Source organism: Hypanus sabinus, chromosome 10 (genome assembly GCF_030144855.1).
Source record: "Hypanus sabinus isolate sHypSab1 chromosome 10, sHypSab1.hap1, whole genome shotgun sequence".
NCBI classification, from domain to species: domain Eukaryota; kingdom Metazoa; phylum Chordata; class Chondrichthyes; order Myliobatiformes; family Dasyatidae; genus Hypanus; species Hypanus sabinus.
This window is the reverse complement of record NC_082715.1, coordinates 25,660,984-25,685,108: the sequence shown is the minus strand read 5'-3', so window position 1 is coordinate 25,685,108 and position 24,125 is coordinate 25,660,984. Positions and strand designations below refer to the sequence as shown.

The following is a 24,125-nucleotide window of genomic DNA, read 5'->3' as shown; positions in this document are numbered from 1 at the left end:
AAATAAAATGCAGATGGCAGACTTGCGTGTAGTATTGCATGTTTCCTATTTTAGGCAGAGTCCCTCTGCAACAGTAATGACTTGCTTCCACTCTGGTGTGAGATGACTGATGTGGAATCGGCAGACTCTCCCATGATGGGTGAGATGGAAGCAGGAGATGGCCTACCTCAGTAGGTGGAGAGCTAGTTTGTGAGGTGGTATGCAGGGTTTCTGTGAGTTCATGATCCATTGACTCATACCACTCTGAATGTTCCTTCTATTCTTTGACTGATCATGTGTCTGAAATTACAAGTCATTGAGACTTTGAACACACCCTTGAACCTATCGTATGGTACTGTGCAAATACCTTGGACACACACATCGCTAATGTGCCTCAGACCTTCGCAAAGTGCTGTATTAGTCAACATGAAGTGGAGAGCGAGTTTGTAAATCTGGCGGGAGCAAAAGATGTTGGGAATGGCAAGGGTGGAGTATCGCAGCAGGGGTGTGGGACATGTGGCAGAGAAGGAGTGCCAAGGTTGAGGGCTGGAGTGGGTGCAGACAAACCCAGTCTAGAGACGCCAGGCAAGGCAATTTGATTCCAAACTATTGTTTTGTTGATCGTTACACAATGTCTATCTGGTACTTCCCGCTCTCTCTCCTATCCCTTCCTCTTTTCCTAACCATAATTCCCCTACCTGCCTCCTTCCTACCATCAGTCCACAATGGAGACGCATATCAGAATCAGGTTTATTATCACTCATGTGTCATGAAATTTGTTTTTCATTTTTGAGGCAACAGTGCAGTGCAAAACATGAAATTTCTACAGTGCTGTGCAAAAATCTTAGGCTCCCTAGCTTAGTACAGTGCATATTCTGCAGATGCTGAAAATCTTGAGCAACACACACAAAATGCTGGAGGAACTTTGCAAGTTGGGTAGCATCAATGGAGGAGAATAAACAGTTAATATTTCAGGCTGCGACCCTTCATCGGGACTGGAAAGGGAATGAAACCAAAATAAGAATGTGGGGAAAGGAGATAGGTGCCAGGTGATAGATGAAATTAGGTGAGGGGTAAGGTGGTTGGGTGATGGAGGAGGGATAAAGTAAGAAGCTGGGACGTGATGGGTAGAAGAGGTAAAGAGCTGAAGAAGAAGGAATCTGATAGGAGACTACAGTGAACCATGGAAAAAAGAATGCAAGATGGGCCAATCACAAACAAGGGAAAATCTGCAGATGCTGGAAATTTGAGCAACACACACAAAATGCTGGAGGAATTCAGCAGGCCAGGCAGCATCTATGGAAAAAAGTACAGTTGAGTTTCAGGTGGAGATCCTTCAGGACTGGAGGAAAAAAATGAGAGGAAGAAAACAGGGTGATGGGTGAAACCAGGAGTAGGGAGAGGCGAAGTAAAGAGCTGGGAAGTTGATTGGTGAAAGGGATACAGAGGAGGAGAAGGGGGAATCTGACTGGAGGTGGCAGAAGACCATGGAAGAAAGAATAGGGGAGGAGCACCAGAGGGAGGTGATGGTCAGGTGAGAAGAAGAAGGGTGAGAGAGGGACCAGAATGAGGAATGGGGGGGAAAAAAAGAAGTGCGATGAGGGAAAAATACCAGAAATTAGAGAAAATGATATTCATGCCATGGGGTTGGAGACTACCAAGAAGGAATATGAGGTGTTTATCTTTCAGTGTTTCGTTTTACTCAGCTTTTCATTTAAGTATCTTATTACCATTTATGTGCACTTTGGCTTTTCTTGTAATTTGAGCTCTTAATCAAGAGAAAGCATCATGCATCCAATTGATTTGATGCTTAAAGTGTTGACCGACTTGGGCTGTTTCAATTGATTATCCATTTTGTGCTTACCATGATAAATGTTTTGAATACAATAATTTTATTTTATGTTTGTAGTTGCATTAACATTCAATTTTTGAAATACATATTTTCAATAATATTCTGCTATTCTTCAATAGTTGTGTACTCTCATTTTGAAGCTTCTTGCTGATGTTGATTTTAACTTATAATGTCCCTTATTTAACCGCTGAAGAATTTCTGTGCTTTGTTATTGTTGCCAGAACATTGTCGGAGCAATTTTGCAATTAAATGAATCTTCAGAGCTACAAAGCTGATTTAGGAGACCCTCAGTATTGACTTAGGTTCATTGGTTTGATTGCTCATTTATCCTTTCTCTGTTTATAATTGTGTTTTTGGGATGAAAGCCTAGTTTCAGATCGATGTGCGTGTATCTTATAATGTGCAAGGCCCTCTCCCTGGTTAATTGACAACTACAAATTAGTAATAAATAGTTGAGCTCCCAAGTATTTATACAGCATGCGAATGAACAAAGAAGCTCGTCCAAAGTTTTCTAAATGGGAGTCAAATATGGAACTAAAATTGAATCTTCTTAAATATCAGTACCATGAGTCTCTACAAAGGTGCTCAATAAAGCTTCTGACTTTATTTGAAGAAGATGGCACCAGCAAGCTATGTGACCAATGGCAACAACCATCCGATAGTTCACAAAATTACTTCCTTTGCTACTACTTTGTCTTTAAAATGTGGTTCTGCTACAGTGATCTACATCTTGATGGTGTGCTTTTGGGCTGACTGAGCCATTGATCCACCGCTTTGCTGTCTCTGAGGGGGTTTGATGAGGGTTTGAACAAAGTGTGCACCCCAGAGGCCAGGATATCACAATTTGCTGATTAAAGTGTAGAGGAAGACTGAAATCAGTGAGGACGCAAGCGAAAGGTGGGCAGGTGTTCAGAACCATCCACCTGCATGTAAATGCTCTCCCTAGATGCTGCTGGAGACCTGGGTCTTTGGGCAAGGTTTAATCGATGTGGTTTATGGATTGCCCTCTGTAGTTCAATGTGTTTCTGATTCTTGCTGCTCATTTTTTTTTTGTTGTTTTGTGTGACTTTGATCAGGGCACACTGGCTCTGTGGCCTGCAGTTAACAAAACAACACAGTGCTAGATTGAACTGAACATGCCTGGACTATTTTCAGTGACTTTGTGTTTTGGTGTTTTATATTCTGGGTTTTTCACTCTTGCTTTTTGCAGTTTGCAAATTTGGTCTTTTTTTGTGCATTGGGGGTTTGATGTTTTTTCCTTGGAACGGGTTCCATGGTTTTCTTTGTTTCATGAGCGTCTGTGGGAGGATGAATCTCAGGGTTCCGTGCAAAGCAGGCCAGGCAGCATCTATGGAAAAGAGTACAGTCGATATTCCTGGCAGAGGCCCTTCATCAGGGTTGTGTACTGCATACATATTTTGATAATAAATGTACTTTGCATCTTTGAATCTTGAATCTTTATTGTGAACCATTGAGTGAGCACCAGATTCACTAACGGGCCAAGTTTGGGAATTACTTGTCCATTGTTAACAGAGGCCGGAAAGTTCAATCAGTTCACAAAGTAACTGGTTATAACTGAACATTTAGGCAAATGGATAGTTATTCCATTCTATGTAGATGTCAGTCTCATCAGCTTTTCTTTGTTCATTAAGTGGTTTCACCCAATAACCATTTCTAATCTGCATTAATTTTGGCATTAGTTGATTTTCTGTTGCTGGAAGACTTTTTCCTTTGTGCACCATCTTTATGAAGGATGTTATTCATAATGTTGTTCAATTCTGGTCACCTCATTATAGGAAGGATGTGAAAGCTATGGAGAGGGTGCAGAGGAGATTTACCAGGATGTTGCCTGGTTTGGAGAACAAGTCATATGAAGCAAGGTTAGCAGAGCTGGGACTTTTCTCTTTGGAGCGTAGAAGAATGAGAGGGGACTTGGATCAAGATTATGAGAGGCATAGATAGGGTAGATAGTCATTACCTGTTTCCCAGAGTACCAATAGCAAACACCAGAGGACATATGTACAAAATTAAGGGAGGGAAGTTTAGGGGAGACATCAGGGGTAAGTTTCTTACACAGAGGGTTGTGAGTGCCTGGAATGACTTGCCAGTGATGGTGGTGGAGGCTAAAACATTAGGGGTATTTAAGAGCCTCTTGGACAGGCACATGGATGAAAGAAAAATGGAGGGTTATGGGGTAGTGTGGGTTTAGTATTTTTTTAAGGATTATATGGGTCGGCACAACATGGAGGGCTGAAGGGCCTGTACTGTGCTGTAGTGTTCTATGGTTCTATGGTAAAATGAATTCAAAAAGATGGTAAATACATTTAAAATACACTGGTATTAAGGTAACCCAATATATTTAACACCTGCCATGTCAAAATACTATTTTGGATAGAACATTTTATGTAAATAAATAATTTGGCTCTTATATTATGACCATATGGACAAATGAAATGAGAATCAAAATAAATCATAGGGCTCAACAAGTCTGCAGTGCTATGAAATAAATTTGTAGTTTAACTTAGGTTCTAATCCTACCCCTTATTCTGTTAATTTGGCTGACTTCTGAATGTTCTCATTGACTTTGTATTCAAAGATCTGCAACTCTTGCTGCTTATCCTAAAGCCATGGCCCCCCAGTTCTCATCTCTCCAGCTCGGGGGACCTGTTTCTCAGTAATTAAACCAGAACATTAAACTCCTGTTTCTCTGCACAGACGCTGCCTAGTGCTCAGTGTTTTCGGCACTTACTGCTTTTGCTTCAATTAGAGCAGCAAGAAATTTGGAAAGTGGTGTCACAGACTTGACAGAAAAACTGATTCACTACTGGCATTTTTATATTCAACGAACGTTTTAAATTAATCTTGTTTCTAAATAGTGTGAAGACCATAAACGGGTTTCATTATAATTATTAATGTGTTCACTCTGTCATTTTGCCTTCACAAAATATATTCAGTTTTTTAATAGGGTCACACTGAGCGAAAGGTTGGTAAGCACTGATCAACCCTTTCAGAGTCTTGCATCTTTAAATGAAATTACTTATAGCTCTTTTCAACTCCACGTCACCCAGAAGGTCAGATTTCTCATCTTGGGAATCAATCTTAAGAACCTTGTTTGCAAATTTCTTTGGCAATTATATTCAATCTCGTACAACTGTGGCCATAACAATATGATATCTAACTGCCGTATTACTACTTTATTCTCACACTCTAACACTCTTTAAATTCAAATTATATATTATTTTCCTGGCTTATGTTTTGTCGTATCTCCACATTAAATTTCTGAAATTTTTGCACAAGGACCACTAACTACAGACAAGGTGGAATAGAGATGATGGGCCAAACAGCCTAATTCTGCTCTGTTTCTTACTAGAGTAAAGAAGATTTGCTTTATTTGTCGCATGTACATCAAAACGTGCAGGGCACCCCACACTTGCAGCACCATTATAATATGCCCACAACTTACTAACCCTAGCCTGGATGTCTTTTGGAATGTTCACAAAAGCCAAAGGAAGCCCGTACAAACTCCTCAGCAGGAATTGCACTGCTGAAAACCAATGTGCTAACCACCACAATAATGTGCTGGCCGAGTTAAATATTTGCCAGTCTTGTCTGCCATTCCAATAAGGATAATTAATTTTCCACAAATTCTGCTCCATCTGACATCAAGTTGTCCAGTCACATTCATTCTCAGTCTATTTGAGTTCTCACAGTTTCTACTCAGCTCTCTATCATCAACAGACTGAGATAGGATATTCTCTGTTTCCTCATAAGCTGTTGATAATGTTTGTAATATGTTAAAATGTTCCCTTTTTGCCCTTCTCATTAATCATTCTTAAGTCTAGGCTTTTGAATCTTTAGACCCCTGAGCCCTAAACTGTTACGACAATCACCTTTGTGGTAACTTATCAAACGCCTTCAAGAAATCAATCGTGGCCTGGATATCCTAAATAGTGTGAAGACCATAAATGGGTTTCATTATGATTATTAATGTCATTTTGCCTATTGCAGCTATATAGGACCCTGGTCAGACCCTACTTGGAGTACTGTGCTCAATTCTGGTCGCCTCACTGCAGGAAGGATGTGGAAGTAATAAAAAGGGTGCACAGGAGATTCACAAGGATGTTGCCTGGATTGGGGAGCATGCCTCATGAGAATAGGTTGAGTGAACTCGGCCTTTCTCCTTAGAGTGACAGAGGATGAGAGATGGCCTGATAGAGGTGTATAAGATGATGAGAGGCATTGATCGTGTGTGTGGATGTCAGAGGCTTTTTCCCAGGGCTGGAATGGCTAGCACAAGAGGGCACAGTTTTAAGGTGCTTGGAAGTAGGTACAGTGGAGATGCCAGGGGAAATTTTTTACTCAGAGAGTGGTGAATACGTGGAATGGGCTGCCGGCAACAATGGTGGAAGCGGATACGATAGGGTCTTTTAAGGGACTTTTAAAGTATATGGAGCTTAGAAAAATGGAGGGCTATAGATAAGCCTAATAATTTCTAAGGTAGGGACATATTGAGCACAATGTTATGGGCTGAAGGGCCTGTATTGTGCTGTAGGTTTTCTATGTTTTTATACTGCCAACGTCACCTCTTCAGGATGCAGCAAGCCAACTGGCAAGACCCCAGTGGTGATGGGACTTTGAACTATGGCGATCCTGCAGATGTTGTTAACCCAGAGTAACCCATGAAATGCTGGAGGAACTCAGCAGGTCAGGCATCTATGGAAAAGAATAAACAGTTTGGACTGAAACCCTTCTTCATGATTATGTAATAGGTTGATGTGGATGATCTAGAGCTAGTATCACCCATGAAATAGACATAAAAATCTTTCCCTGGCCCACCTGTCAAAGTTGCTTTGTTTTTACAATAATATGGTTAATTAGGCAGGGCTCTTCCGAGAATATCACGAACACAAGAAAATCTGCAGATGCTGGAAACCCAAATCAACACACACAAAATACTGGAGAAACTTATCGGGTGAGGCATTATCTATGGAAGTGAATAGGTAGTCGACGTTTTGGCCAGAGACCCTTCTTCAGGCCTCAGAAGAAAGGGGAAAGATACCAGAAAGAGTTTTACATTACTTCTGTATGTTCAGAAATATTCGAGGTTTTATTTTTAAATTATTGGAACATTACAAACAATGTAAGAAAAACTACTTTTGTATCATGAAAATTTAATAATATATTGAACTAAGCAAATAATTACACAAATGTAACTTATTTGTTCTTGTTATCTTCTAATCATAAAAGCAACATTCAGCTGAAAGATTTCACATATTCTTAACAAGATCTAATCCCTCACAGGATCCAGGACCATATTTCCCCAGTGTAAACCTTGGAGTGCTTTTGCTCTGTCAAAGTCTGGGAGTACATCGCCATTTCCCTTTAACCTACCTGAGTAATTACATTTTTTTTTGTAGAAAGCTTTTAATACATTTCTCGATACTGTTCCCCCCCCCCCACATAAAACGGTATGATTATATTCTATTTTCCATGTGTTTTGCTATCCCATCAATAATAAATCTACATTCCAGTGATGTCAGATTTACTAACCTGTGTTCTTCATTTGGTAACAACTCCTAATTTGAACCATAGGGTTACAAATACTTTCTTCTATCTACCATGGGAACTGTACCAAATTCTAAGGAGATGTTTTGGGGGGGGGGGGGTTGCAATTTAAATTAACACAACCTCAAACTCAGTGTGAAGGTATAGGAAAAATGGAAATATTAGAATTTGCAGCATAAAAGAATTCAGCAGGTCAGACTGCATCCATGGGGGCAAACCTTTCAGGTCAAGACCTTGCATCAGGAATTAGTGCAGAGAGGAGAGAGCCACTCCCATCTACATGACAAAGTTTACTCTTATCCTGAACAACTTCTCTTTTGATTCCTCTCACTTAATATAAATCAGGCATAGCCATTGACGCTCATATGGGCCCTAATTTCCTTTTTGTCTTTTTCTTGGCAAAGTGGAGCAGTCTTTGTACTAACCCTACTCAGGCACACCCCCTCCCCCATCCCAATTCTTCCTCTGTTGCATTAATGACTGCATTGGTGCTGCCTCCTGCATTATGCAGAGCTCATACATTTTTTTTCACCTTCACTATGAATTTCTACACCACCCTCAAATTCACTTGCATCACTTCTGATACCTCCCCAAATAAATAAATAAATACACACACACACACACACACACACACACACACACACACGCCTAAGACTTTTGCAGAAGACTTTTGTAGATAGTGAAGAATGTTATAGAGAAATACAGTGGTGTCTTATCAGCTGGATAAGTTGACCAAGGAATAGCATGTGGTGTTTAATTAAGTTAAATGCTACAACACCTATTTTGGGAAGATATATCAGGGTAGGACCATCTCTGTGAATGGTAGGGCCCTGGAGGATGTTGTAGAGCAGCTTCAGGATTTTCTCTGCTCCATTTTATTTTTCACCATCTCTTCTTAAACAATTGTTGAAGTTCCTAGGTCTCATTAAGCCTGTACCTTCTCATAATTTCTGACATGACTTTCTTCTGTAAGGAGAGGCCTAAAGTAGTCGAAATCTTTGCTTATTTCCGTACCTCCACTGCCTACCCCCCATTTGTAATTGTAGTCTGATGCAAGGTTTTGAATTGAAAACATTAATAATTCCTTCTAACCGCCCCTCGACACGCACAAGCACCTTAAACTTTCTGAGCTTCAACAGATTGTTTGTTACTTGTATGGAGCACTAGCCTACTATCAATTACTTCTGCTGAATGAATTATTGCATACTCAGGGTAATCCCTAAATGTGTTTGTGTTCGACAAAGGCTGAGGCAACTCCACCACTTAACGGTTTCCATATTTCAAAATGCATAGAGTTGACTTTTTTCCCCAGAATGAAATATCATTCACAATATCCACATCAGCATTTTAATCACAGATCGTATCATCCCAGTGACTTTGACAAAGGGATGTGCAGTCTTGGCTTTACCAGTCCCTGACCACTAATCTCAATAAGGTGACTGTTTCTTGGATCTAAATGTTCAGCCATCCCTTAGCCCTCCATGAAGCTTCACAATCTCTGCACCACAACTCCAACTCACCATCTGCAACCTTGCTTTAATAAATATAAGCTAATTTAAAAAATTAATTTGTTAGCTTTAAATCAGATTAATTTACTATAAACAGAAGTTCCTTTGGTTCAGTGCCTGCTTCCCCCTCTCAAGCTGTTTTCCATCTTAACTCTCTTTATGCTGCGCCCAGTTCAGATCTAACTCTGTGTCTTGGCAAGTATCTGCTTTACCCTTTCTGATCTCCTTGTGATTAAACATTTGGAAGGGAAAGAATTCCCTGTCGAGTCATAGCAGTTGCAAATTAATTGACATCTGCCCTTTGAATTAGCCATGTATCTTTCAGCAGAATTTGTTAGAAACCTCCTGGATGCATCAGAAAACAACTGAAGACATTTGCAGAAGGGTGTTTAAAACTCAGGCCAGAGAAGCTGATTGAATTAATGAGGAGGCCAAAAGAATTAAATGGAGCCGGAGACAATGGCCCTCTTAACCTAGGATTTGCCTGGATGAATTTATAACTCATTATTGTGCATTACTGGATTCATTCCAGAGGTGCTGAATCGTGCTTTGGCGCCCACCCACAGATACTAGCACGACCTTACCTAATTGGTCACACTTCATGAACAAGTTGCAGTAATAAACCTCCCAAGCTGACTGTTCAAGGGCAAGGTCTGAGTTTCACCCAACAGGTACTCATCAAATATTTCGATGTATGATATGATTGTGGTTCAAAGTGTGAACCATTCTATTATTGGAACCATGCTGCGTAAAACATAGGAGCAGCATTAGACTATTAGACCCCCTCAGGTCTGCTCCACCATTCCATCATGGCTGATTTATTATCCCCTCCATCCCATTCTCCTGTTCTCTCCCCATAACCTTTGATACCCTTACTAACCAAGCACCTTGTCAACCATGCTTTAAATATACCCAACAACTTGGCTTGCACAGCCATCTGCGGCAATAAGTTGCACAGATCCACCACCCGTTGGGGAAAGATACTCCTCCTCATTGTAGTTCTACAGGAATGTCCTTCTATTCTGAGGCTGTGCCCTCCATTTTTAGATTCCCCACTATAAGAAATATCCTTCCTACATACACTCCATCTAGGCCTTTCAATTTTCAATAGGTTTCAATGAGATCCGGTCCCCACCTCATTCTTCTAAACTCCAACAATTACAGGCCCAGATCGATCAAACACTCCTCATACATTCCCAGGATCACATTTGTGAATGTCCTCTGGATCCTCTCCAATGCCAGCACATCCTTTCTTAGATAAAGGACCCAAAGCTGCTCGCAATACTCCAAAATACTCCATTGGGCTGACCAATGCCTTATAAAGCCTTAGCATTCATTATATCCTCTCTGATGTAATGTAAATTGGTTTATTATTGTCACGTGTATCATGGTACAGTGGAACAACTTTGTTCTGCATGCCCTCTGTACATCTAAGTAGTACAGAATGTAGAATATGGTGTTACAGTTATGGAGAAAGTGCAACACAAATATACATTAAGGTGTAAGAATCATGTGAGGTCAGGAATTCATCTTACCATACAGGAGGTCTATTCAATAGTCTTAAAACAGGAGGATAGAAGCTGTCCTTCATTGTGGTATTACGTGGTTTTAGGCTTTTGTACCTTCTGCCTGATGGTGGAGTGGTGGAGGTGAAAGAATGTCGAAGGTGGAAGGGGTCCTTGATTATGCTGACTGCTTTTCCAAGGCAGCAGGAAGTATTGACAAAAGTTCATAGAGGGGAGGCTGGTGAAGCAACCCAGCAAGGCCCCAGAAATGTAAATGCAGGGTCTCCTTTTTATAACAACCAAACTCTTAGGAGAAAAGGCTTAACTTAGAACATTTTCTCTTCAGGTTTATATTTTTTCATTTAGCTGGAGTTATAATTGAAGTCTGAAATTCTCCATCCACTTGAAGCAGACAGCTGATAAAAGATTCCTTTTGTTGTTGGAAAAAAAAGTCTGTCAGTACTGTCAATAGAAAGATAAGATGCTGTATTCAAGGAGAGTGGAAGTCAGAAGATGATGTCCCTTTGCTTGACAAAACTTGATACCTGTACATTCTGTTTTGCCATCTACAAGAATTGCAGCTTTTCCTTATAATCATGAACCTTCAAAGAGAAAAATCCTACAATGCCTTTCAAGATTTCTTCTCTTTTGCTGAGGATGGATCCCACTCTTGGATCTGATCATCGTCCTTTGTCACAAAACAAGGTGAATTCTGCAGATGCTGGAAATCAAAGCAACACACACAAAATGCTGGAGGAGCTCAGCAGGCCAGGCAGCACCTATGGAAAAGAGTAAACAGTGGTTGCTTTCAGGCCCAGACCATTCATCAGTTCCTCCAGCATTTTGTGTGTGTTGCTCCATCCTCTCCTCTGGCTCTTTATTCCCACTGCCCACAGCAAAGTTAACTCTTTCCATTTGCTTATCTCCATCAATCCCAAGCAACCATCTTATGCTCTCTTAATTTCTCCCTGATGATTTGAGTTTCACCCACAAGGATACATTCAGTCTGTTACACCACCTGACCTTGGAACTTTCATAATTAGTCCTTTTTTTCCCAGTTTTTCTAATACTTGGTCAACTCCAAACCTGCCAAGTCTTACCTCAAGTTAATATTGCATCTCCGTTGAGTGCCTTTCCTACTGACTACAGATTTCTTATTTTGTTCCTTGTGTTCATAAGTATCACAGCCACTATTGATAAATGCACCAACTCCTAGATAAGAATGGATTTGGAGAGAATGTCTCCTTTAATAGGGGGAACTTTGGACCGGAGGGCACAACTTTAGAATAGAAGGATGCCCCTTTAGAATAGAGATGAGGAATTTCTTTAGCCACAGGCTGGTGAATCTGCGGAATTTGTTGCCACAGACAGTTGTGGAGGCCAAGACATTGGGAATATTTAAAGAGGAGGTTGATAGGTTGTTGGATGGTACGGGTGTCAAAACATGGTGGGGAGTTGGCAGGAGAATGGGTTTGAGAGGGATAATAAGTCAGCCATGATGTAATTTCAAAGCATACTTGATGGGCTGAATGGCCTATTTCTGCTGCTATGTCTTATGCTCTGTCATTTCAGAATCAGAATCAGGTTTAATATCACTGGCATGTGTTGACTTCGTGGCAGCAGTACAATGCAATACATAGTAATAGAGGAAAAAATCTGTAATCTATAGTAAATATAAGTAAAGGTATGTTAAATGTGCTGTGCAAAAATAGAAATAAAAAGTCGTGAGGTAGTGTTCGTGACTTCACTGTCCTTTCAGAAATCGGATGGCAGAGGCAAAGAAGCTGTTCTTGAATCTGTTCTGAATTTCTTCTGATCAATCCCACTGTGCAGACTCTATCAACTCTGAGGTCCTTATCTCACTCCCCACCCCTAATGCATGATATCCTCAGTATCCCTTCAGCAACATCTTCCCTTGTGCATCCCTTTGGTGCTTGGGTTTTAAATAGAATATTGTGACACGTAGTCAACAGCCCGCCCTTGCATTTCTAGTGACCAGTACTGTTTATTGTTCTTGTGCTAAAATGATTTTGTGGGATTAGGGTGGGAAGTTCCAGTTCATTTATTGTTACATTTTTGCTTGGGTTATACAGTTATTTGCTTGTGTATTTGTGGGTCACCCTGACTGTAACTAGGTTGTGTGATGGTCACCTCCCCCGTCTGTGTGAGACTGGTTGGGATCACTCTCCAGGTCATGGTGCCTGGTCTGTTTTATGTTTATCACAATAAAATGGTTGTTGAGTTAATGAGCTTCCTCGCCTGTCATTATGGACCAAATGCTCACCACATTGGTTTCAAGAGTGGGATGGAAGATTGACAACAAGCTTGAAGAGCAATGACAACGGATAGAGTGCCTTAAGTCCTGGGGAATAAGACCAGGGACCGAGCAGTATACCTTCCCTAGGCCCACGAGCTAGGCTCATGAAGACGAGACCCAGTGGGAGGACCAGGGAACCGAGCATCGTTCCTTCTCACAGAAACCCTACATAGCGAGCATACCCAGGTTCCTCAACACGGGAACAAAGCGGAGCCTCCGTTGCGACCTGCACAGGGGAGCCCAAGACGCTGTAGCTGTGGGAGATTGGGTACCTTGGCAGATGCCGGCAGAGCAAGAGGAAGGCCAAAGGGCCTCGACAGTTTACACCTCAAGATCCACCCTGGATCTCCCCAAGTGTGATGGTACCAGCCACCTGGAACCTTACCTGGCACAAGTCAAACTTGCCACATGGCACAGCGGGTAGGGCCACACCGAGATGGTGGTGCACCTTGCCCTGGCACTGGAGAGAGATGCCCTACAGGCCCTCCTCAACCTAACGCCGGTGGAACTGCATGACTACAGGGCCTTCATAGTGGCGCTGGGGCAGATTTCAAACAGAGGCCGTTGGCAGAAGCAATGAGGGAAGAACTGTGCAGCAGACAGCGCCGTATGGGAGGAAGCCCAGGGGCGTTGGCAACAGATCTTCAGCACTGTGCTCAGCTTGGCTACCCCTGCTTCCCTCCCGCGGCCCAGAGACAGCTTTCCCTCCACGCCTTTGCAATGGCGCTGACGCCGCAGCGCTTTCGGCAGCATGTTCGCCCGACCTCACCATTGTCACTGGACGAGGCGGAGAGGGCAAAAGCAATTTTAGCTCCTCAAGGTGTTCCAGCATCGCTCCACACTCAGCAAGCCCAGGCTTGAGTCACCGAGGCAGAAGAGGAAACTGACGAGGAAGAGTCCGTGAGACAGATCTGACCAGCGCCGCGGGCCATGAAATGATCTCTACCTGTGCGATGGGGCAGGCCATTTGGCCTGGCATTTCCCTGCACCAGCACCATGCCACAGCTCATCGGGAAACACTGAGCAGGCAGCGCTACCCAAGCCTTCCAGCAGAACCCCTCCGTTATTGCCCCTCTGGGTGGGCCACTTGAGTGAAGAACAAGGGATATGCGTGGACTGTGTGGGGGAGGGCATCAGATGTCAGGCGCTGGTGGACATGGGGTCAACCATCATCTTCCGTGCTGGTGTTCTTCCCAACGTGGACCAACCATTGGTGGACAATGATGGCGGTCCAGCTGGCTACGGTCACCCGCGATGTGAGGGAAGAGGAGTCTGGGCATCGCAGTGGGGGAAATCACAATGGAGTACGAGGTGTGGCTCATTGACATCCGAGAGTCCTGCATCCTTGGCCTGGACCTGCTGGCTTGCTGGAGGGCCCATGTGGCTGTGTCAGGGACAAAACAAAACTCTACCACGGTGCCAAAGCCGTGGCTCTCCGGTAAGGCAGCTCCAGAAAGCGGGCCCACAACGCAACACAGCTGAACCACGGGCAAGTGACGGTGATAGCGCTTCAGGTGACGGCCAACAACGACCTCCCCATCATGGACCAGCAGATGCACAGCAAACAATTGAGCGATATTGTGCTGGCCTGGGAGAGGGAATGGCTGAGTGTGGGACGTGGCCAGAGTGGGCAGAGGCCTTTGCCATGGATCCAGAGACCAAAGCCATATACTCGCGGTGGGGAACACTGGAGGTGCGGGATGGGTTGCTGTCCAGCGGTGGCAGTTGTCCGATGGTAACAGACATCTCCAGCAGCTGGAGATCCCCTGGGGGCTCCGCGCCGTGGTGTTGCAGTCGGTGCTCGGGCTGGTGGGGGCCTGCCATCTTGGAGTTGCAAAGATGTTGGACAGGCTGCGTAAATGCCTCTACAGGCCTGGGTACAGGTAGGATGGGGAGCTGTTCGTGCACTGCTGCAATGCTGGCACGTCCCAGAAGTGGCTGGACCACCAGTCTGGGGTGCCCATGCAACTGTACATGGTGGGGGGGGGCCCCAGTATCAGTCTATTGCCCTTCCTGGAAGAGGGGACTAACCTCAGGCTTGGAAGCCACTGGAAAGGGCCGGGATCTCTGAAATAGTATATCAGGTGCAGTTGCCATATTGGCGGAAAGGCAGTCGTGCTGTACTGAGACTGACTGGCACTGTGTCAACCCTTGGTCACCACTGACCCAGCGAGGCTGAAGGAAGGAAGTGACGCTTCAATAGGCCACAGTGTTGCCACCAGGACTTTTGGACTTTGGACTCGGTGTTGACGGGGACGGCTGACCCCTTGAGTGGGAGCAGTGTGACACTCTGGGGGGGGACTGTGGTTGACAGCCTGCCCTTGCATTTCTAATGACCAGTACTGTATGTTAAAATGCTTTTGTGGGATTATGGCGAGAAGTTCCGTTTAATTTCTTGTTGCATTTTAGTTTGGGTTACACAGTTATTCACTTGTGTATTTGTGGGTCACTGTAACCGGGGTGTGTGATGGTCACCTCCCCCCATCTGTGTGAGACTGGTTGGGTTCACGCTGCAGGTCATGGCGCCTGGTCTGTTTTATGTTTATCACAATAAAACAGTGGTCAAGTTAAAGAGCTTCCTCGTCTGTCATTATGGACCAAGTGCTCGCCACAATATTAAAAATAAAATCATTGACGTAATTATTGGAGCTGATGTACAGGTTTGTATCCAAAAGCATTTATAAGAGTAAATAACTGATGCAGTTTACCTCTGTCATATCTCTATGTATGTAGTTAGTGCTTTCCTTATGAAGTTCATATCTCTCTGTAGTCTCATGCCATTTATTCACATAATTGCCAAATAAAGTTAAATTTCTATTTTTTAAGAGAACTACCAACGAATGTCATGGTTCTTTTACAACAAGTTCCAGAAATATCTGACAGCTGGAAAGCTTTTGAGAGAGTGCAGTCGAAAAGAAGGTGCCTCTAGGCTTCATTTTGAACATCACTTCCTGAGTTATGTGAAGGACAAATTTCAATCAGCGAGCAGCAAACCATTTTTTTCCAGTGTGAAATAACAGTGATGATAATTGTAGTGGGTGCATAATTAGAATTATCTCTGATGGGTTCTTTCCCCAAATGCAATGTTGTTTAGGAGCAAGATTCAACTCTGAGTGCCAGTGTTTCATTTGCAGCAGGAAATTAAGGAAGTAGTCAGGAATATAAATGTCTGCAGATGTCTGAAGCTAGGGGCTCATTGGTTTGCACAACTGTGGAAAAACTGCAAGGCATCAGATTAAAACTCTTAATGACAGCTTGCTTTTCAAATGCTAATTGATGTGCTTGTTCTCCTCCCCGAATGTTCTCACTGGTTTGATTCATGCTTTTGAGTGCAGGTGTTCTGCTGATAAGTGACTCGCTTTCCTTGGAGGGTGTACACATGTCGATGGTACGTTAACTAAATGTTTAACCAATTCAACAATCAAGGTTTGACCAATACCAAGGAAAAGGAGCATCGAATGTATTAGCGACTGCAATGCTGATTATATCTGCAAAGGTATAATCTGCATCTCTGCAGGTTTAGCTGCAGTTGTCAGTGCTGGTTGGTACAACTTTGATACATCATGGGTGTAAGGTTTTGAGTCTTTACTTCAGAACAAATAATCACATCAAAAACATTAATATAAAAAGCTGAATTGGTCCCAAGGGAATACGAAGCGGCATTCATTTTTTTCCCCTCTTGTCATATTCTTTCCTCCTTGTCCATTGACTTGTCTTATTTTTTTTCAGAATTTCTTTTCTCAATTCCTTTTCATAAATGCACAGCTATCAGTGATGAACACCGCAACAGTTTTGATTTCTTTTGCTGTGGATGCAAGAAAACCCTGTTACATTTGAACTAGAGGATTGATTGATTTAATTTAAATTAGCCTGATGCAATTTGCTGTCAGTGAAGAGGTTAACCTCGCATGAAATCATTCTCCTCGGTAGGAAGATCGCTATTTGGTGCACAGTTGTTGGCAGGGTTTTCAGCTGGTCCTTAACCTGAACAGCGGCATGCATTTGCTCTTGATGGTCTACTTGGGGAGGGGTGAGGATGGTGGCAATCATGCACTAGATGCCTTAATTCAGCCTAACCTCACTTGGTTGTGCTGGTATCAACAGCTGAGTGATTGTGGGTTCAAGCCCAACATCAGGAATCTGAACAGCTTGAGGGAGTATCAAAGATATTAAACTAATGTACTGACAGAGTCTTTTAGATTGATGTAAGTTTGAATAACAAGCAAACAAATTATTGATGGTGCTGTGGTGTGCATCTGCCCTTCAATCAGATTAATTGATCACTATCATATTTGCTACTTAACACTTGAATATATTTAAACTATTTTGTTGGTTGTGAATGTATGCTTAAAAGCAAAATTGCTGCTTGTTAGAGTGACAGGTATTTAGTTATACTAACAGTAAGGTGATACTTCAACATTAGAAATGTGAGAAGCATTTTCTTTACAAAATTTTATGTAAAGTAAAAACCTCTCTGATGGCAATGTACTTCAGTCTAGCAACTGCTAATTGAACAGATCAGATTTTGACATCGCTCAAATATAATAGCATCAAGTCCTGACAGATCCCTAAGCCTAATAGTTAGCCTTCAAGGGTTTGAAGGAACGAGGTGAGGGAATTGCAGATGCATATTCTTCCAGAGCTATTTCTAATCTGGAATTATCCATTAGATTAGTAAAATGTAATGTTTAAGGAAGTTGAAGGAGAAGCAAGTAAACTCTAGACTTGTATGGCTAACATTTGTGTTTTTGCTAATATTAGAACATGTATTTACAGATAGTGTGTTTGAGCTTAAAATCTAACTTGATTAAAAGCAGCCACCATAGAGTTGAGAAAGATGCTTTATGTCTTTAGGGTCTAATTGATTTTTGTTTGTGAAGTAATTAGCAATGTAGACAATGGCATGTCTGTGCATGTAGTTTACATGAACTGTCAGAAGGTATTTTATGAAATTCCAAGTCAGGGATTGTTAAATTAAAGTTCATGGAAGTTCATGGAATTATTGACTGATAAATTTTAGAAAGACAGAAATTACTACTTTGATTGGAAGAAAGTGACTTAGTGATGTCTGCATAGACCTGTGCTGCAGTTACCATGATTTATTATTAATTTAGAAAGCAAACTATCCATCTTTCCTCATGTCACAGGAATTGATGGTACATAGTGGGAGCGTTAACTCACAACCATTCTTTGATGGATTAAGTGAGCGAGCTGACAGCCTTGTAGTATTTTATTTAATTACTGACCTACAGAACAAGATCCATTCCATTCCAGCCATTCGAGCCGCATCACCCACCAATCCCTCCCCATTTCAACCCTAGCCTAATCATGGGACAATTTACAATGACCAATTAACCTATCAAATCGTACGTCTTTGGAACATGGGAGGAAACTGGAGCAGCTGGAGGAAATCCACGCCCGTGAGCGTAAGAACTCCTTACAGGCATCGGCGGGAATTGAACATGGGTTGTCCATACTGTACAGCATTGTGCTAACCACTCCAGCATTGTGCTACCCCAAATAAATGGACTCCAACGGGCTAAGGGTAATTTTATCCATTTTGGCCAATGTTATCCATGGCCATATTTAGAATAAATTGGAAGGTTTAGACATAATTACCACACTGTTACAAAACCTGGCAAAAGTTGAATGGAATGTTCTAGGGTTATAATATAAAAGCGGCAATCATTTTGTCATAATTATTCAAATTGCTGGTTAGTGGACATCTGGCATTCTGTGTATACACTTTAGTAGGGCGAAACCAAACTTGGATGTTGCGTCTGGTAACTTCAGCAGAAAGTCATCTCAGATTCATTGGTTAAATTAGATTTGATTGACATATTTTGCCATTTAAAAGGATGATTAGAGTAAAATTTTGCCAATTGGGGCTAGGTTAAAATGGAAGAGTAAACCGAGTATCGGAGACGAAGTGGTTCCTTGGAATGGGTATGGTGGAAGTGAGAAACCAAGACAAAGGGAAGTCTGTTTTTGTCTGTGTAGGAAGAGTGTATGAGGGCAAAATTTCCAGAAATCAAATGGTTGCATTGAGACCCTTGTCATCTGCAGTGAATGAGAAACAATAGTTAAGAAGCAGAACAGATGTGATGCAGACAGAGCGACTTGGAAGAGGTGCAGAAGGAAACTCTAATCAAAACAGCTCCAAAAGTCTGCATTTACTTAATGTGTTGAATTGACGAAGCCCTCTTTAGGGCTAAGAATTTAAACATTCACTTTTGTCATTTGTGGCAGTTTGCAATTACTGTTGTCTGTGGAGTTATTAAAGGTGCATCTTTACGCCACAAATGTGTGTAGAAGGGCTCAGTTGATGTTAAGTTGCATTGGTCCAGTTCATACACTACAGAGCCACACATCAAATGCCATTTTAAACATGTTACTAAAATGTAGTCCCCTCATTTTTCTGCTTGGAAGACTTTATTTTCAATTATTGTTTAACGCATAATGTACATTCTGACCATAGTTTAATTTTCAAAGGTAGGGCCATAGAGTTCATTTCACAAAACTTTGCTGTTCAATTTTTTGGTTGTGTTCCATCTTTCAACTTTTACTCTGAACTCTGATGACTGGGTCACTGGCTTCAGGTGCTAAGCTTTTTACATCAAACAAATTTATCAGGGGCAAGTCCCTATGATCTGTGAAGGAAGTGCTGGCCTTCACAGCTATTGATTAAATGTGACAGGCATGCAAACTGTTAATCCAGCAAAGACCAAGCACAATAAATAATACTGTACAGCGTTTAAAGACTGCAGTGCTGATTCTGCCTCTGTATGATGCTGATTAGTATCTTGCCACTACACCCAGCTAAGCAGCCCACACTTTGACAGTTTTATGTCAAGCTTTAATGTGTCTGTGATACAACAATCAATATCTAGTTTCCTGAATTAATGAAGTATCATCAGCCTATTGCTTATTTTTGTCACAAGGGTGTTTTGCAGTTTTATTTACAGTTGATTAAACCATCAGAAAATTTACTGTAAATTGTACTTGCACAACATTCTTAAAGCCATATTTCATTTGTTTTTAAAGCTGAATGTCAAAATGTTTTAACGTGGATTTCGGATTCAGGTACTCTATTGGGGTCAAATTCTCCAATCATGGATTTTCTGTGGTGACATTGATTACTTACTGTGCCCTGTCGGTCTCTGTCGCCTTAATTAAGTAAACCCAAAGCCATAGAGTGGAGTTAAAGAGTGTCAAAATGTAGAAAGGGTAAGTTCTATTGGCAGTTCATAAAATTTCTTGAAAAGTATCGTGCTTTAATTTGTATTCATTAAGAAACAGTATGGAATAAGTGAGGAATTGAGAGTATAAAAAATCATTTTGAACCTATGTAACCTCTGGCTGAAAGAATAATTGAGACTGAATAGGAATTTTTGAACTGAAGTAAACTCTGTCTTCAGTAGTTAGCTCAGACAGGCTCATTATCAGTTCTATTCTGCTTGCAGAGAGACATTGTGAGGTTATACATTATACATTGTTCCCTTGTTTGATTAGGGGGAGAGGAGGACTCGATAAGGACAGGAATGAACATCTGTCTGTAATTAAGTCAGTGCCTTGCAAAAGGAATAACTGATGAAGACTGGACAGTACGTCCAACTGTAATTAAACCTTGATTTAGCAGACTTTTCTCATCTGTAACTAAGTTTTGCACCAACAGACTTAGTGGGCGTGCCAGTTCAAATGACATTTTGCAACAGTAATATATGGGACTTACTATGTATACTATGTATAAATAAATGTAACCTGAGTAAGTGGGTCCTCTTGTCAGGAGGTGGCAGTGCTTACGTGCCTTCCCTTTGACAACTGGGTCTCAAACTCCTGCAGGAGAGTGTGCAGAAAAACTGTGGTGACAATAGGAAGCTGGTCTCCGAAGTTTTATTCAGATTCAACTTTGATTTAAGCCCTTCCGGTCCTTCAAGCCACATTGCTCACAATCCCCTGATATTTAATCCTAGCATAATCACAAGACAGTTTACAATGACCAATTAACCTACCAACTAATGTGTCTTTAGACTGTGGGAGGAAACCTCCATGATCACGAGGAGAATGTACAAATTCCTTACAGATGGAGCAGGAATTGAACCTATGTTGCCTGCACTATAAAGCACCTTTTTTTCAGATACATGGTTATCATGTGCCCCTGAAACCCTGATTCCAAACTCTGAAAGATGTGTCATTAGCTGATAGGAAGTAAAATTGCAGTAATGATATGAAGTAGTTTACATGCACTCATTATCCATTTCCGGTTTATCTGTTTGTTTGCTAAGAAAAGCAAAGATAAATGGTCAGTAGCTAATTGTTTAGACAATTCCATTTGTGTTTTCGGGATGCCAACAGATTGTACAAATAATATGCTAAATATCTAGTCGCATTTGATTCTGGCTTTGCGATTTGCAGTCACAGACCAAAATAATACTCACTCATATTTGCCACTTTAACTTGTTTAACTTCTGGTAAGTGGGCAGCACATTCAATTGCAACAGCTTCTACAGGGTCAAGCAAAGGTGTTATTGTCTTCTTTAAATGTATTTTTTAAATTCGCAAGACCCTGTTGAATATTAAGAACCGCAGCTCTACCCCATCAGCACATTTCTCATTGGCGGGAAAGCTGAAGCAGCTGGGCTTGGTGCAGCGTGTGTCAGAGAGGCATCGGTGCAAAGGAAGCGTGCAGCCCCCCTTGTGTTCACTTGGCAGAAGACAAGCTGTATTGTGGTCGACTGCAGATTTCTGTGGCATTCGTGGGCTCGGTGTCTTGGACTGTATTTTTCGTTGTGTGACTGTATTTCACTGATAACGTGCTATATTTGCCTTGTGTTGTATGAGGCTGTTGGCACTTTGCTTTGCTCCTTGGCCTCTGAGAAATGCGGTTTTGTTTCGCTGTATTCATAGGTATCCGTGTATGGTTGAATGACAATTAGACTTGAACCTAAAAGTATGACTTACAGACCATTAAATTCTATCCTTTACTGCCTACAGTTGTGTTCTTTCACTTGCCTGGGAACCTGCTCCCCATTTACTGCTCTTTTCAACAATGTTTGTGTCAGTGTGCAACTTGTATGCTAATTGAAAGATGACCCTTACTGCAGAGGATTATTTCCTTCTCGATGTTCAGCTGTGGTGCCTGGTTTATTAAGGTTTTCCAAATTCAACCCATTCCAGGAAGAATTATATGAATAAAACATCTACGGGAGTGTGGGAGGAGGGTCAGTTTGAAACAGTGGTTTTATCAAGAGAAAGTTATCTAAAATAGAATGCGCATAAATTGAGTTGGTGGTCCTCAGTACAGAATCAGTACTTTGCCCTATCTCAATCCTGTTGTATGGTCCTGCTTAAAAGAAAACTTTAAGGGGAAAAAATAGAATATGGATGTGCCATGATTGGATTTTATATGATGTGTGGCCAGATTTAAAATATTGATTTAATTTCAGTTGGTAAATATGTCCTGCCTTCAATGTGTATAACAGCATTAAGCTTTCCAGCACAAACTTTCCCCTCATGAAAAGTTCCAGAAGAACAATAACTTAGTAAAAGTATTTCAAAATAATTGTCAATAAGTCAAGTTTCTCATTGCCCTGCCCCAATATGGCTCCTATCCGCTGCTATATAGAGGAGGAGAAATAAACAATTATCCCTCCATGTGCCCAGCCCTAAAGCAATTGCCTTCCCTCTTTATGCAATTGCCCCCAATATGTAGCTGTTGATGTACAACTCTGTAAAATTTGAGTTGTCCCCTTGCACATAAAAGGTACAAGTATGCGATCTTCATTTCCACTCCTTTGCTGCAGTTTAGGAAGTGCTTGAAACGGTTGACTAATATGGAGGTTTATTTAAAACTCACTGCTGAAATCTGATTGGATGATACATAGCAGACCAGTCTACTGCTGGTTAACATCTTACCCGTTTGTATTTGCACAGCTTATTGTCTTTTGCACATTGATTGCTTGTCTGTCCTACTGGGTGCTGTCTTTCATTGATTCTACTATGTTTATTGTATTTACTATGAATGCCTGCAAGAAAATGAATTTCGGGGTTGGATATGGTGACGTGTATTTCAACAATAAATTAGCTTTGAACTTCAGAAATAATGCTCGTGTTAAGCTATATAGTTTGTTTCTCTAAAAAACAGTGTTGGAAAGGTGGATAAAGACATTAGGTTAATTGCCCAGTCTTCTCCCGCATAATCAATAAACTCAGCCATCTGCAAACAATAAGACCACAGTTTTTCATTAATAGCTTTTTACCGGTAGTGCAGCTTTATATCAGGATGTTCTGGTTTATTTGGTCTTCATTTTTATGCCCATGCTGAACATTGAATGCAAGTTTTGTATGCAACAAATATATGTTTGTTCATTATGTGCCATGCCATATGACGTGGGCAATCATGGTCTTTGCATGACCATGATTGTCCTTGGCAAATTTTTCTACAGAAGTGGTTTGCTACTGCCGCCTTCTGGGCAGTGTCTTTTCAAGATGGGTGACCCCAGCCATGATCAATACTCTTCAGAGATTGTCTGCCTGGAGCCAGTGGTCACATAACCAGGACTTGTGATAAACTCCAGCTGCTCATATGACCATCCACCACCTGCTGCATGGCTTCACGTGACCCGAATCGGGGCTAAGCAGGTGCTACACCTTCGCCAAGGGTGGCCTGCACCTAGCAGAGGAAAGGAGCGCCTCACATTTCCTTTGGTAGAGATGCGATTCCACCCCCCCCCCCCCACCCCCACCACCTGTAACAAATATAAAGGATTTAAATAAGAAATAAACTTCAGTTGAAGAATAATGCATACCTACTTGTGCAATGTTCTGGAATTATGATCCTCTTTCATAGTATGTACTAAACTGTTGGTCCGGGGACTACGTATTTAAAGTCCTGGGAGCTTGGCATTATTAACAAGGTTAGAAACAGCAAAATGTGCTTCAAAGAATGGTGACTTAACTGTGCTAAAGCCCAGATTTCAGTAAAAATTGCCCATAATCTGGGCAAGTAGCTCTGGAATGAGTCAGTGTAAAATTATCCAGGATCTATGACTAAGATTCTTCAGGATTCTTCAGTCTCAGACTAAAGAAATGATCCTTAAAAGTATAGTCACGCAGATTGGCTCAGCTATTAAATTAAAACCTGAACCACCAGTGACTAAATCAAACCTGCTGTAGGTATGATGATGTAAGTTGATGACACGGTTAAGTCACCCTCTTTAGGTGGAAAGTCTGAGAAAGTTCCTTGATAGGTTAGATTGCAGAATCAACTCTGGGTTCAGGCTTTTACGTCATCGCAGCTTTCAGGATAGCACATCACTGGATGGACTAACTAGCTTGACTAGCTGTGTCACAGATCAAGGAGCCTGTAATATTTCAAGGTAATTTACTTGAGACTATTA

General features: G+C 41.7%; 1 protein-coding gene and 1 pseudogene across 6 annotated transcripts in view; one reads left to right on the top strand and one right to left on the bottom strand.

Annotated features, from left to right (window-relative positions):
- ptprk (protein tyrosine phosphatase receptor type K) overlaps positions 1-24,125 on the top strand; it is a 656,369-nt gene that overhangs the window by 435,907 nt on the left and 196,337 nt on the right. The gene's annotated exons all lie outside the window — the stretch shown is intronic.
- On the bottom strand, positions 23,762-23,837 carry LOC132401419 (small nucleolar RNA U3; annotated as a pseudogene).